Source organism: Anguilla rostrata, chromosome 17 (assembly GCF_018555375.3).
Source record: "Anguilla rostrata isolate EN2019 chromosome 17, ASM1855537v3, whole genome shotgun sequence".
Classification (NCBI taxonomy): Eukaryota; Metazoa; Chordata; class Actinopteri; order Anguilliformes; family Anguillidae; genus Anguilla; species Anguilla rostrata.
This window is the reverse complement of record NC_057949.1, coordinates 30,451,431-30,467,044: the sequence shown is the minus strand read 5'-3', so window position 1 is coordinate 30,467,044 and position 15,614 is coordinate 30,451,431. Positions and strand designations below refer to the sequence as shown.

At 51.6% G+C, this 15,614-nt stretch overlaps 1 long non-coding RNA gene across 1 annotated transcript in view; it reads right to left on the bottom strand.

The window, feature by feature from the left end:
- LOC135243953 (uncharacterized) overlaps positions 1-14,300 on the bottom strand; it is a 90,240-nt gene extending 75,940 nt beyond the window's left edge. The window contains exons 1-2 of the long non-coding RNA XR_010326859.1: positions 14,157-14,300; positions 703-969 (exon numbers count right to left, since the gene is read on the bottom strand). This is a non-coding gene — a long non-coding RNA (uncharacterized LOC135243953). The remainder of the gene's footprint in view (positions 1-702; positions 970-14,156) is intronic.
- Positions 14,301-15,614: the final 1,314 nt, after the last annotated feature.

Sequence of the window (15,614 nt, the reverse complement as noted above, 5' to 3'; positions counted from 1 at the left end):
GGACTGAGGAACATAACATAATGCAACATAACATGATGCAAAATATAAAAATGAAATTGGTGATACAGTAGGCCCACAGAACACTGATTAAACACATTCACAACTGCACAAAATTCACACTGAATTTACAGAACACAATGCACACAATGCATCCTGGCCCAAGTCTACATGGGACAGGGACAGGGTGCATTGTAATAAGTGTAAATCTCATTCATTAAACCCCTCTGTGTCCCTTTTAATCCTTGGCACATTTCATTTTTATAAATAATTTTTATATTGTAAGTCGCTTTGGAAAAGAGAAAAATGAATGCAATGTAAGACGTAATGTGTAATAAGAACAGTCGTTGTAATACAATGATTTAGCACTGAGTTGTCGGAGTTATGAAATGGTTCTTCAGCAACTTTTTCTAAATATGAATCAGGAATGGTTTTACCATTATCAGTTCCTTCTTAAACATTTTTAATCCCTGGACTCTTAAGGACTCAGAAAGAGTGAGTTATTTTAAAGACCCCTCTGAGAGCGAACCCTCATTCACACAGAATCAGACTCTGCAGAACGCCAGCGTTTCCCAGAATACGAGTGTGTGGCACTCCGCTCATACGGCTGTTTGTTTTGGGGCTTCCTTTCGGTTGCAGTTGTTCTCTTGGGGGGGGGGTCTATGAGAGCCACATCGGCATTGTGGGAACATGGCGGCTTCTTACCTGGCACATGGTGGGTGGCGAGACCAAAATGGCGCCATTTCCTCGTGGTGAGTCGCTCCTGAAAATGGAGGAATGGAAGCAAATCAAACCTGGGAGGCGTGCCTGTCCGGCAGGAGGAAGAGGAGGAGGAGGAGGAGAGGACCTCCCGCGAAGCGCACCATCTGGAGGTGTCGGCAGGAGACGGAGCTGGGCGCCACGGAGACAGACGCTCCTCCACTGGGGGGGGGGGGGGGCACTGGGGCCTGCAGCCACAATCACAGAATGATCCTGCACAGGAGAGAGAGAGAGAGACGGACATGAGTCACATACAGTATGAGAGAGAGAGAGAGAGAGGGGAACATGGGAGACAGATAGAGTGGAGGGAGAGAGGGAGGGAGAGAGGGAGGGAGAGAGATAGATTAGGTAAGAGGGGGATGGGGAGGCACAGAAAGTGGGGGCACAGATGACTAATAGGAGTGGAACTGTACAGAAACGGCCCAGAGACCCCCACCCCACCCAGCAGCCATTAAACAGCCCATTCTGAACCAGGAGAGCAGTACAGTCACCCAGAGCTACTCTGGGGTGCAGCTGCCTGCCACAGGAGAGACAGGGCAGGGCTGAAATCATCCACCTCACAGAGCGCACCCGAGACCTACACCATCATACAGTATCCACCTCACACAGCGCACCCGAGACCTACACCGTCATACAGTATCCACCTCACACAGCGCACCCGAGACCTACACCGTCATACAGTATCCACCTCACACAGCGCACCCGAGACCTACACCGTCATACAGTATCCACCTCACACAGCGTACCTGAGACCTACACCATCATACAGTATCCACCTCACACAGCGTACCTGAGACCTACACCATCATACAGTATCCACCTCACACAGCGTACCTGAGACCTACACCATCATACAGTATCCACCTCACACAGCGTACCTGAGACCTACACCATCATACAGTATCCACCTCACAGCGTACCTGAGACCTACACCATCATACAGTATCCACCTCACACAGCGCACCTGAGACCTACACCATCATACAGTATCCACCTCATACAGCGCACCTGAGACCTACATCATCATACAGTATCCACCTCACACAGCGCACCAGAGACCTACACCATCATACAGTATCCACCTCGCACAGCGTACCTGAGACCTACACCATCATACAGCATCCACCTCATACAGTGCACCTGAGACCTACACCACTATACAGGTCATGACTTTGGGTTCACGGAAACATGCACACATTCACACAGAGTGCTCTCTGGGTTTTAGGCACGGTACGAAGCTTACAGATCTTTTGCATGTTGCATACCTGTTCAAATAGGCAGTGGTATATGGAAATACACACACAGGACAGAGCACAGATCTAAAACCCTACAGTTACACTAAAAGCACACATCTGGAAATACTTATAGTTTCCTGTATATTACAACAACAAAAAAACTAAAATAGACAGACAGGGCTCTACACTAATATTTTCTTCAAGGAGCACATGAGCTCCTAAGTTAAAAGATGTGGGACAATAACGCATTCCAATTAGTAGATCAGCTCCTAATCTGTTTTTCCAGTCAGCACACATTTTCAGGAGCAAATGGCAGTGAAATGGGAAAACTGTGAAGCCTGGAAGCAGTTCTCATATTCAGCCTCACTGAAAGACAGAAAGGGTGTTTGAAATATTGGTGGTTATTGATCATTGCAAGGCTGAAAAAGTTGAAACTTGTTGGCCTGGGTAAGATATCGATCACACCAGCACAGGTAGAATATTCCACCTCCAACACTGCCAGACTCCAAAGCACCTCCCGCCCTAAATTAAAGTTACATTCAATCACTCTGCTCAGTCTAAAACAGCCCAGTCTGTAACAGAGCTGTCTGTAACAGGGCCCAGTCTGTCTGTAACAGGGCCCAGTCTGTCTGTAACAGGGCTCAGTCTGTCTGTAACAGAGCCCAGTCTGTCTGTAACAGAGCCCAGTCTGTAACAGAGCTGTCTGTAACAGGGCCCAGTCTGTAACAGGGCTCAGTCTGTCTGTAACAGAGCTGTCTGTAACAGGGCCCAGTCTGTCTGTAACAGGCCAGTCTGTCTGTACAGGGCCAGTCTGTCTGTAACAGAGCTGTCTGTAACAGGGCCCAGTCTGTAACAGAGCTCAGTCTGTAACAGAGCTGTCTGTAACAGGGCCCAGTCTGTAACAGAGCTCAGTCTGTAACAGAGCTGTCTGTAACAGGGCCCAGTCTGTAACAGAGCTGTCTGTAACAGGGCCCAGTCTGTAACAGAGCTGTCTGTAACAGGGCCCAGTCTGTAACAGGGCCCAGTCTGTCTGTAACAGGGCCCAGTCTGTCTGTAACAGGGCCCAGTCTGTCTGTAACAGGGCCCAGTCTGTCTGTAACAGAGCTCAGTCTGTAACAGGGCCGTCTGTAACAGGGCCCAGTCTGTCTGTAACAGGGCCCAGTCTGTCTGTAACAGGGCCCAGTCTGTCTGTAACAGGGCCCAGTCTGTCTGTAACAGAGCCCAGTCTGTAACAGAGCTCAGTCTGTAACAGGTCCCAGTCTGTCTGTAACAGGGCTCAGTCTGTAACAGGGCCCAGTCTGTAACAGAGCTCAGTCTGTAACAGGTCCCAGTCTGTCTGTAACAGGTCCCAGTCTGTCTGTAACAGGGCGCAGTCTGTCTGTAACAGGGCGCAGTCTGTCTGTAACAGGGCCCAGTCTGTCTGTAACAGAGCCCAGTCTGTAACAGGTCCCAGTCTGTCTGTAACAGAGCCCAGTCTGTCTGTAACAGGGCTCAGTCTGTAACAGGGCCCAGTCTGTAACAGAGCTCAGTCTGTAACAGGTCCCAGTCTGTCTGTAACAGGGCGCAGTCTGTCTGTAACAGGGCGCAGTCTGTCTGTAACAGGGCCCAGTCTGTCTGTAACAGGGCCCAGTCTGTCTGTAACAGGGCTCAGTCTGTAACAGAGCTCAGTCTGTAACAGGGCCCAGTCTGTAACAGGGCCCAGTCTGTCTGTAACAGGGCCCAGTCTGTCTGTAACAGGGCCCTGTCTGTAACAGGGCTCCGGCCGTAACAGAGCCCAGTCTGTAACAGGGCCCAGTCAGTCTGTAACAGAGCCCAGCCTGTAACAGGGCTCAGTCTGTAACAGAGCTCAGTCTGTAACAGAGCCCAGTCTGTCTGTAACAGGGCCCAGTCTGTCTGTAACAGGGCCCAGTCAGTGGTATGTTTGTGTTGACAATGCAAACACATCCTGCATTCCTGAGAAGCGACTCGTGTTGAACGAACGCGAGCGGAATCTGAGGGAGGGTGTAAATCACAGAGTGGCCTGCGGGGGGAGAAGGGCGACGGGACGGCCCGCTCCTATAAATCAGGGTGATAATGAGGTGCAGAGAGGAGGCGAGAGGCCCATCAGGCTGATTAATAAGGCGGGGGTCCCGGGCCGTCTGCGGCCGGTTGTTTATGAGTGACAGAGCGGCGGGAAGCTGGCTCACCGAGCGGCATGACGGACCGCCAGGAACGATGGCTGTGCGCGTGATTCCCTCGCTCTCATCCCCCCGCCATCCTGCCATCCTGCCCCTCCACCCCCCCGCCATCCCGCCACCCCGCCATCCTGCCCCCCCACCTCACGCGGGTGCTGACCTCACACCAGTGCTGAAGGCTCCTAACGCTGTGCAGGTCTCTGCAAGGCTGTGTTCAGTCAGGTCAGCCCTCAGGCCTAACGTCCAGCGCTGCACTACATGCTGCCTCTGCACAAAAGCTGCTTACTCAAACAGCGCTCACAGGACCCGTGTGCAAATCCAGCAAAATCTAGCGCCCCTCACCCTCACAACCCCCCCACGACACAGCACCCTCTACCTCCCACTGAGCTTCTCAGCGTCAGACCACAACTCACCTGAGTCAAGGGTTAGAGAACCGTGCACTGCAACTTAAACACACCCAAACACACACCCCTCTACACCCATACACACGCTCTCTCTACACCTAAGCACACCCTCCCTTACACCCAAACACACACCCTTCTACACCCAAACACACTTCTCTACACCCATACACACGCTCTCTCTACACCCACACACCCTCCCACTACACCCACACACATCACCCCTCTACACACACACACCCACCAGCTTTCCAGTGTCACTGCAGACTGCTTTAACAGGTTTTTCATTGTGCTGTAGTTTAAGCTGTTCTGTAAACCTGTATGTCTTTTCCTCCGATAAGTCTGCATGCTCTGTGCTGTGCGTCATGAACGGGTTTTATTTTACGTGCTCTGAACAAACAGGCCCTAGAGGGAGAGAGAAGATCTGAAAGAGCTCCCTCACTCACACCCAAAGCCCCCAAAACCCCTGTAGCCACCTTTCACCAGGAGGAAGCCAAGGACCCCAACCCAGCATGCACTGCACCCCCTCGGCCCAGCATGCACTGCTCCACTCGGCCCAGCCCTGGGGCCGCCCTCCTGCCCCGGCCCAGCGGTGCACCTCGCCCACACAGGTGAGACCCGCGAAGCCCGCTGCCCTCTGGGCGACTCCCGAGCCGTTAATCACCCACCCGCCACGCTACAGCCTCACGCCTGCAGGGGCACGCGGCCCAACCGCCAACTCTCACAGACCGCTAACCCTAACCTCTCACCTCTCACAGACCGCTAACCCCAACCCTCACCTCTCCCAGACCGCTAACCCTAACCCTCACCCCTCACAGACCGCTAACCCTAACCCTCACCTCTCACAGACCGCTAACCCTAACCCTCACCTCTCACAGACCGCTAACCCTAACCCTCACCTCTCACAGACCGCTAACCCTAACCCTCTCCTCTCACAGACCGCCAACCCTAACCCTCACCTCTCACAGACCGCTAACCCTCACCTCTCACAGACCGCTAACCCTCACCTCTCACAGACCGCTAACCCTCACCTCTCACAGACCGCTAACCCTCACCCTCACCTCTCACACACCGCTAACCCTAACCCTCACCTCTCACAGACCGCTAACCCTAACCCTCACCTCTCACAGACCGCTAACCCTAACCCTCACCCTCACCCCTCACAGACCGCTAACCCTAACCCTCTCCTCTCTCAGACCGCTAACCCTCACCCTAACCCTCACCTCTCACAGACCGCTAACCCTAACCCTCACCCTCACCCCTCACAGACCGCTAACCCTAACCCTCTCCTCTCACAGACCGCTAACCCTCACCCTCACCTCTCACACACCGCTAACCCTAACCCTCACCTCTCACAGACCGCTAACCCTAACCAAGAGGAGCCATTGGCCAACTCAGACTGACACAAGCCTCTGAAAGTTAACAAGGCCTCACTGCTTAATATTCACACTCTCAATGTAAATATTATTTTGGATTGCTTTTTTATTGTCATTCTGAAAAAAAAGCAAAAGTGTTTTTATTTTGGTCTGTTTCAATACTCTTGATTCAGTCAACTATGTTTGCCAAACGGGGCTCAGGACACATTCAGCTCTTGGCCGCAGACCGATGCTCAACTTGCTGACCCCTTTAAAAATGCATTCTGATCCAGGATCAGGAAGGGAAAAAGTTCTTGCAAAGAACCATATATTTTACCACTATTTTACACTGTATAGATAGCTAGCTATGCATCATGATTGGTCATTTTCTGAAATATCACCAACTTTTGCATTTGAACCAAGGGAAAGTAAACATGATAAGATCGCTTGCTAACAGACACCACACCAAGCTGTTCGGTAGCAAACGAGAAACATTAGCCATTATTAGCCATATTAGCCATTTATTGACCACTCACACGGCTCGCTCGCGGCTGGCCTAACGCAATCAATCTGTCACCAAAGTGCATTTCAGAGTGATTGACAAGCCGTGCAGCAAATGATGCTGGGAACCAGGCAACAGCCACTGTCTACTGTCCTGCTAGGAACAGCATGAGTGCTTGAAGGGCTTCAGATTCAGGATCAAAGTGTGTTTCACTGTACAGTACAGGACATTTTTCACACACATTATCTCCACAGTCCTCACACACACTAATCTTCAGCACACCCCCGCAAATGTAATATCCTTAACGAGCAGCAGCTGTGTTAGCGGGATTTCTGAGGGGTTCATCATTAGGCGTTTCCCAGCATGCCCTGTACTGTTCGTACCGCTGTGTTTGGTTTTGATTTCCGCACGTAGAGCTCCTGACGGCGCTCGCCAAACGAGCAGAACGCAGCTGCGTTCGCCTTCTGATTCCGGTTCCTTTACTCAGAGCTCATCCAGGCAGCGATTCCCGCCGGCAGTAAGTCAGGCGACACGCTCAAAGGGAGCGCGTCCACAGGCCGAGCACGCGGTCGTTTCCGAGCGCGCGGAACACGTGTGGACGTGCAGAGGAGAGGACTGATTGGGGCCTGGACTTCATTTCGGTCCATAAATCCAGGCCCCGCGACCGGAGTGGTGTGATTAAAGGCCTTGCCCCCCCCTCCCCCCCCCTCGCTGCTTTGTTCCTCGCATGTGCAGCCATATCCCCTTTCTTTGGACAGAGGAACGAAAAGCAGGGGGCGGGGATGGGGGGGTGCGCAGCGTATCTGCAGCCTGTGGCCCAGATGTGCCGGGCGAGAGAGAACTCGTCCCCGAGGCGGACAGAAATGGGCCGGACCGGGACAGGCCGGGACAGGCCCGGGAAACGCATCCTCTCTCACCAAATCAGGAGAAGAGACTGTTTAGAAAGGGAGGGATGAACAGAGAGAGAAAGGGCAAGAGAGAAAGTCATTCAATTCTTTTTCCTGTTTCTTCAAAGACAGCTGCAAGCCCTTTGAAAGAGGGGGGGAGGGGGGTCTTCAGCTGAGGGGTGATAGGGTGCTTTGGGTGAGGGCTGGGGGGCTGCAGGGGGTGGGGTGGGGTGGACGCGGGGGGGGAACAGTGGACAGAGCAGTGGGGGGGGTCGAGCCTCTGGCAGATGAGCAGGGCCAGTTTTGGGGACAGCCCTGCCCCAGCCACACCGGGGGCATTGTTCCCTGATCCCTCTGACAGGCCCCAGGCCAGGCCCACTGTGTGCACCCCTCAGCCCTGTCACAGCACCCGTTATTGATGGGACAGGGAGGCGTCCCGCCAGCCCTCCCCTTCACCGGGACAACCGAGGGGTGGGGGTGAGGGGTAGGGGTGCGGACCCCACACACCGGGGACCTAGAGAGGGTCACCGCAGCCAACACCGAGCTGTTTCCTTCCAGGCAGCGGCAGAGGCATGAAAAGCAATAAATAAATAAATAAAAGCATTATTTCATTATTTTCTTGAGTAAACTCAATGAGCTGTACTTTTACCAATACGCCGTTCAGAGGAAGAGGAAAAGCAAATGACCGTATCAGTCATCCTTAAAATCATCGATCGCTCGCGGTCGAACGTTTAGCCACCGATACCCTTCGGCAGGAGAACACGAGGCGCTCGTGTAAGTCGGATGTTTTCCGAAATCCGACCGAGACGAGCTGATATAATCAATACCCTCAGAACAATTAACTGGGGCATCTTGGAGGACAGCAGAGTACATCCTGTCCCCTTCGCAGGAACCAGAGGGCTAGAGGGCTCTGACAGAGCTGTCTCTGGACAGATGGCGGGTGCGCGGACCGAGACACCTTCGCGGGCCCATCCCTCGAGGAGTCCGGACCCGGCCTGTGGGACGGAGGCCCTGCCGCACGCCCTCGTCCCCCTCGTTTGGGCGACGTGGCCGCGGCTGACGCTGAAATATGGTTAGTGAACCCGGACCTTCGCTGGGCGCGCCGAGCGAGCGGGGGAACAGCTGGCCGCGTCCGCCGCCTCTTGGCACAGAACCGCTCAGCGTTTTCCGTCTCGTCCAAAAACAGCTCCTCTGGTCTAAGATTTCTGTCTCAGGGACCAAAAAGAGAGAAAAAACTAGGAGAGAGAGGCTCCCGCCACTGAGTCGAGCAGCGGGAACGCAGTCATCGCACAACGGTCCCCTTTCTGCCTCTGCAGGCCTCAGCCGGTCCGCACAAGACCTCCTGCAGACACGAGCGCCTGGGTCTGCGTTACAGCTTCTGAACGCTGGACTACGCAGCTCAAGGCCAGGCTCAGCTTATCAGGGTTTAGAGTGAGCAGCGCTGTCCTGGGTTTAGTGTGATCACGCCCAGGGAGATCAGCCCGGGGAGATCAGCCCAGGGAGATCAGCCCGGGGAGATCAGCCCGGGGAGATCAGCCCGGAGAGATCAGCCCGGGGAGACCAGCCCGGGGAGACCAGCCCGGGGAGACCAGCCCGGGGAGATCAGCCCGGGGAGATCAGCACGGGGAGATCACGCTCGGGGATGATTTGAGGACGTCTGCGTGACGGAGGCGCCCCTCCGCGCCGTACCTGTCCAAATTCAGCCATGGCGGTGCTCAGGTGTCCCCGCTGGGCGATGCAAGGCCCGGCGTTTCCTCCGCCCCAAACACCCCCCTACCCCCCCCCCCCCACCCCCGACACCGTGGGAACGCCGCGGGTCGTCATGGAGATGTGCGCTGAAAGCCCTCTCTGTGCTGCGTCAGCCGCGAGCCGCCATTCGGTCGCTTTACCGCCACTTCCGCCGCTGACTAGAGACACCACGCCAGCCCCGGGGTGGGAGGGGTGGGGGGGCAAGGGGGGCGTTCCCAAAAATGCGGCGGAGTGAGAACACAACCGGATAGACAGAGTCTGCCCACAGGACCGCGAGTCTGACCGCAGGACCGCGTGGTATCTTCTACTGAACGATCAGAAAGGGTTCAGCAGCCTTTATTATGCAGCGACACACAGAGCTGATCTACACCCCCACGCCTCCAAGGCTCTCCAGGGGGTGTACCTGGCGACACGCTTTTCCTCCAGGAAGACGCTCCGCGAAGACGTCAGGCACAGCCCGCCAAACCCCTCCCCTCTGCACCCAGGACCTTATAAACATAAAATACTAAGTACATGCGTGTGTGTCCGCCATTTTGTCCCTTCAGCTAAAATATTTGCTGTGGTAAATGCTTTTATTTACATAATTAATCTTGCAGGCAGATAATTCATTAGAGTTGTGAAGCAAAACGGTGCGGGGCTGAGACAGATGTGCCGCCATAATTTAAAGTGATCTGGCGAGGGAAGGGGGGGGGGGCGGGGGGACTCCAAGTTTGTAGTACAAGAGGGTCATAATTGTTTGTTATTTATGGCTGGGCTCTTGGCGGCTGCGTACGGTTGCATAATCTATGGTTCTGAACGCGGAAAAGCCTTCCAACCCCGCCATTAAAAGCAGATTTACTCCAGCCTGCGGGAAAGCAGGCTGAGCCACTTCCGACTCCGGGGGGGGGGGGGAGGGACGGGGGGGGAGGGGCAGGCGAAGAAATTTACACTTACTCGGGTAAAATCGTTCAGGGCGCTCACACATTACAATTCATTTTCTGGTACAGTGCCCCAGATTACAGCAGCGGGGGGAAGAGAGGTGCTAAATATACCCCTCAGACCCATGCATCACCCCAGCGGCTACACCTGGCACACACTGGCGCACGCTGGCACACGCTGGCACCGAGCGCCATTCCTCAAACGCACACTTATGACCCCATGAACAATATTTATGATCAATTACATTATTAATAGGGTAACAGAGCAGAGAGTCTGTAACAGCGCACTGCGAGGCCACCCCTGATGCCTACACTGGGTGAAACGCTCACAGTAGCTAGCACTCAGGTAAACACAGCAAGTCCTTGGGTGCAAACTGAGAGAATGCTGAAATCCAGAACAGGGTTCCATTTCAGTGGATAGCACAGAGTCGTTTCAGTCAATATGCAAGTATTTAACTCTACTCTCAGTGGTGACTTTGGAATATAGGACTAACCCCAGAAGGGTACTATCAGACAGCCATTTTAAAGAGAAATGCAACACCAATTACTTCTGTATTTTTTGATTATCAAGCACAACGGTTTCCCCATCACTGCACTGGGGCTCTGAATTATTACTCAGGGGGGGAGATTGCCCCCCTTTGGCTCCTGAACACCACTTCTGGAAGAGGACTGGCGTCCCCAGGTGGCTCGCCGATCCAATGCCCAGCCAAGCCCAGCCTCTTCTGTTCCAACCCTAACCCATCACTGGAGTTTGAGTTCTGACAGCTCTATAAACTACACTGGCTCAGCTCACGCCTGCACTTCAGCTCAGTAAAATCTTTAGGACACACTTGCAGTCCAGCCTCTCTCCACCAAAGAGCCCAGCCTCTCTCCACTCTTAAAGCTTGGGCTGTCTGAAGGTGGAACAGGTGGTCCGATAACCATGGTCAAGCCCCGTTCTGTTAAACTCCAGTATGAACATAAAAATCAAACCTTTATCCTCTGAACTCTGAACGGGCTCTTCAGCTTTCCTTTCATCTCTTACTCTCCCATCACTTCATAATGTCTGCAATTTCCTGGGATCTCAGGGGCAATACAACCCAATATAAAAGCACCAGGAACCTGCCAAACCAGCAGAAGGCAGGGGACGCGTACACACACATAAAACGATGATTAAAAACCGCTCTTATATTAGCTGGAGTAAATGATCAAGCGCTCAATAAGAGCCACAGCTCTCTGTGCCTGACAGCTGATCTCGTCTTGCCCTTGGTAATCGGTGACTAGGAGAGGTCTTAGTGGATGTGCGTTTTTAAAATTTAAGAAGTTGAATATTATTTCACGTTGTGATTTTTGTCTCTCCCTATTCGAGACTCTACTCTCAACAGCACCACTTAACCTCGTCCAAACCACTAACTGCTCGTTATCTCCCATAAATATTCATTATCAGTGCTGCTGGTCCTGTACTGAGCTGAGCAAAACGAGCTTCCTGTGAACACCCCATGGCGAGGGCTGCAGCTTCCTGTGAACACTGACTGGGGCCGGTGACATTTAAACAGCTGAAAAACGGTACATGCGGGGGAACGGGGGGGCGGTGGGGGAGATTGCTTTTCACCGCCTGAAGGCCTCACTGGGTGAGGTGAGGGTGGCGGTGGGGGTGGCGGAGGGCGTGGTGGTGGTGGGGTGGTGAGGGTGGGGTGGCGGTGAGGGTGGGGGGTGGGGGAGGTGGAGGTGGCGGAGGGCGTGGTGGTGGTGGTGGTGGCTGTGCCTGTGGTCTGTAGCGCCTGCTTAGGCAGGGAAAGGGGCCAGAGCGACAGGATTTCTGGCAGAAATTACCTCATTTTCAGAGAGAGTACAGAGTTAAATAAGCCCCCACCCTCTCCACACACGCACAGACACACACATCGCACATAGACACACAGACCACACACAGACACACACAAACACAGACCCACACCCGCACGCACGCACGCACACGCGCACACACGCACAAAACACACACAGACACGCACACACACGCACAGACACACAGACCACACACAGACACACGCACACACAGACACAGACCCAGACCCACACCCGCGCGCACACACACACAGACACGCACACGCACGCACACATAAAACACACACGCACGCACACACGCACAGACACACACACCGCACATAGACACACACTCGCACAGCAACACACAGACACGCACCGCACGCACGCGCACACGACACTAAATCCATAAGCTCCTCGTTCAGAATGAGCGGCTTGTTCCGCGAGGCTGAGGGAGACGGCAGAACTCAATCAGTGCTGGGTCACATGGTTCAAAGCGTCAATTCGCCACGGCGACGGGCGCTGAAAAATGCGAGGCGACAGTTCATTTTGCCGGTGACAGTTTGTCGGTCTCGCTGGCTGGCTCCCCGGTCAATTCCAGCGTCTCAGCCACCCCCCCCGCCCCCCGCCCCTGCCCCACATCCCGGGGACAGGGGACGCACGGGACCACAGACAGACAGCATCCCGGACCAGACGCACCGCCCAAACCGTCCCAGCACTGTCAACCGCACCTCAGTGTGACCATTAACACCCCCCCCCCCCCCATCTATCCACAGGCTGCTCCACTCCTTTCCCTACATCCTCTGCACCTCCCCGTTTATCAGTGACTGTGCGACAAGACCCCTGCCTGGGGGCAACATCAGCAGGAAGGCGCAGGAAGAATGCTCCTTCGAGGAGCTAGGAGGCTTTAGCAAGGAAACACGAGGAATGCCTGACGTACAACGATCGACCTGTGGATCCACCTCCCCCCATCTGACACGTCTGTAAATGACGTGGCTTCAAACTGATGCTTGAAAGAGCAAGGACATTTAATTTGCCTAATTCCTTGATTCCTCTGTCATCACGTCCTATCCATGCTTCCTTCCCTTGCGTTCTCCATTGGGTGGAGCAAGGAAAGGAGGCAAAGAGGTAAAAATAACCAACTGGATTGAGCCCACCTTGACAACACGTGATTCCACACGTCAATTTCTCGTATATTTGACCGGGTTTGCCTTCCATTCTAGGAAAGGATGCTAGGAGATTTTAAAAAATTACCACCAGAAATGCACCACAAGAGGCCATTTTGATTCAGCTCAAGTCAAAAGAATCATGTGATCTACGCTCACACCAGCCTCACGGTGACTTGTGCACGTGCTTCTAAAAGTCCAAACTGTCTTAAGTACCATTTACCAAGTAGTGATTAACTGAAGGCCTACTGTTGCCATTCTCGGGATCGCGTCACGACTCGAAGCACTGCAGCAGCTTCTGTGGCATACTGGCAACAAGCGCGCTAAACTCTGAGAACACCATCACTGTGCCGCAGACCAACAGGGAATGCAACAACTTAACATGCATGTGTTAACATTTAAAATATATACAGTCGCCTGCATGATGCTGATTTTGACACTGCCACATTATCAAACAATTAGATACAAGCATTTGTTTTGCCAGCTAGTTCACATGTTTGAAGGCATTTCAGTCAGTCTGCTTTTTAAAATAAAGGTGGAGGCCTGTCAGCTGATTTGTAACAAAATCATTTGACAAAAGTTATAGTTAAGGCTGTTATTATCGATGGAATCTGCATTTTAGTGTAGCCCACAGCAAAGCATACTGTGGTGCATTTTTAGGCCTCTGAAGGGCTCATAATAGGCCTAGCATACAGCTCTTTGCTCAGGCAGTTACCATACTGATTTTCATGACTTTCAAATGACTTTCAGATATCCATGACACAAGGAAAAACAGATCATGATATATTAAGCAACACCAGATCACAGACAATTATCAACTGACCCGGAATCTCCAACGTCCTCTGATACCCGCTCTCAATTTCCAGTTTGGTAGCACAAGCCTATAGAAGCAACCTGCTACTGGCCAAAAACCCTTATTTGCAATAAAACTCGCGGTTTAAAAAAAAAAAACCGTAAAGAAAATACGCGAGAAGGCCGTTGTAAGAGTTAGGAGTGGCAAAAACATCTTCATAAAATTGCAGGAATATGTTTGCAGGAAATCCAAATATGTTAGGGATAGCTAGATTAGTGAGCCGGCTAGTCGTTTGGCATGATTCTGAAACTGTTCAGGCGACTTGGTCGTGACTCACTCTACTTGAAACATCGCGAAATTTAACAAAAGAGAATGACTGTAATAGATCTTTAACATTTTTAAATGTCAAGAAGACACTTACTTTTGAAGTTGACGTTTCCAAGCCACAATACAGCAAAACAGCCCAGCTGGATAGCTTAAATGTTATTTTAAGATTCAACAAGGAAGGGCAGCCTGACTAGGCCTACACCTTTACTCTCAATCATACACAGGTGTGGTTCATCTGTACCTACCCACTTCCGGTCTAACTAAGCCTTTGAAATTGACACGGATAGTGAAATTTTTTGGTTGCGCCATAATCAAGAATTAATAAATATACGATAGCTAATATTAAAGACATAAAATATTTCTACTCGCCTTTTTGTAGGAATACCACCCTGGATCATTGTGAGTGTTTGGTTACAGTAGCATTGCCGCTGCGATGTCATTAAGTGCACAACCAATTATAATAAGCAACCTCTTGAGAGAGGTGTGCTAAAATGTTTTTCTAATAACGGAACTTCTAAGCGATGTAACGGAGATAAGTTATGACAGTATCAGCACTCGTATCTTAATTTATACTTATAGGCTGATAAATTTAATTTCAAATGCTATTCGATTCGAAATAGGAATAGCCTTCTTGCAAGACAATAAAGGTGCTACTTGACACCTGCAAATCTTTTTTGTCTGTAAATAATTTACACAATAGTACCTGTTTCATTCGTTAATTGTTTTGTGGATACAGGAATGGAACGTTTTCTCGTGATCCCATTCCACCGTTTTAAAAATATTTATGCATGATTGCTTTCTATCCTTACATACATGGGATATGCATATCAACGATTTGCAATAATTATAAGGAGCTAACATACTGTGTGGAAATAGGCGTTGCCAAGGCACTTCAGTGAGCTTCACCTCATGTCTTTTCATTCACTGAAACGGAAGGTTCTCCCGCAGCTGTTCGCCTGGGCGCTACGTCATACGCTTGTATTTTTTATTTATTTATTTATTTATTTATTTTTTAGATTACTGAATTAATATATAAGGTCCTGCCCATATTACACAAGGGCTCACAGACATTCTCATTTGCAAAACTGACTTGTGCCTTTTAAAGTCTCATATCTGTATATCTACAGATATAGACACACACACACACACACACAGAACCATGGCAACTGAATAAAACTTGACCGGTGTTAGTTTATAGTTTGGAGACAAAACATCCCTCTCAACCCTTCCTCCTTGCAATTTGTGGCGCAAGCCAGGACCCTGTGAACCCTGGAAGGCTAATTTGATTGTGGTTTACTTTGGTGTTTCATTATCCGGCGATGTGAATCTTCCCCAGCGTCTGCAGTGTGTCTGAGAGATGGATGCTGATGGCTGATGGTCAAACAAAAAGGTTTTAGGACTGAGGGAAGGAACATCTGCCAGCCAGCCAGCCAGCGCCACAAATCTACTGCTGCCTGCATGCAAGCTTAAGACTTTGGTAAGCTTACGCTTGTGTATTTACCGTCAATATGCCAAATATTTATATACAATATAAAATCTCCCACTGCGCACA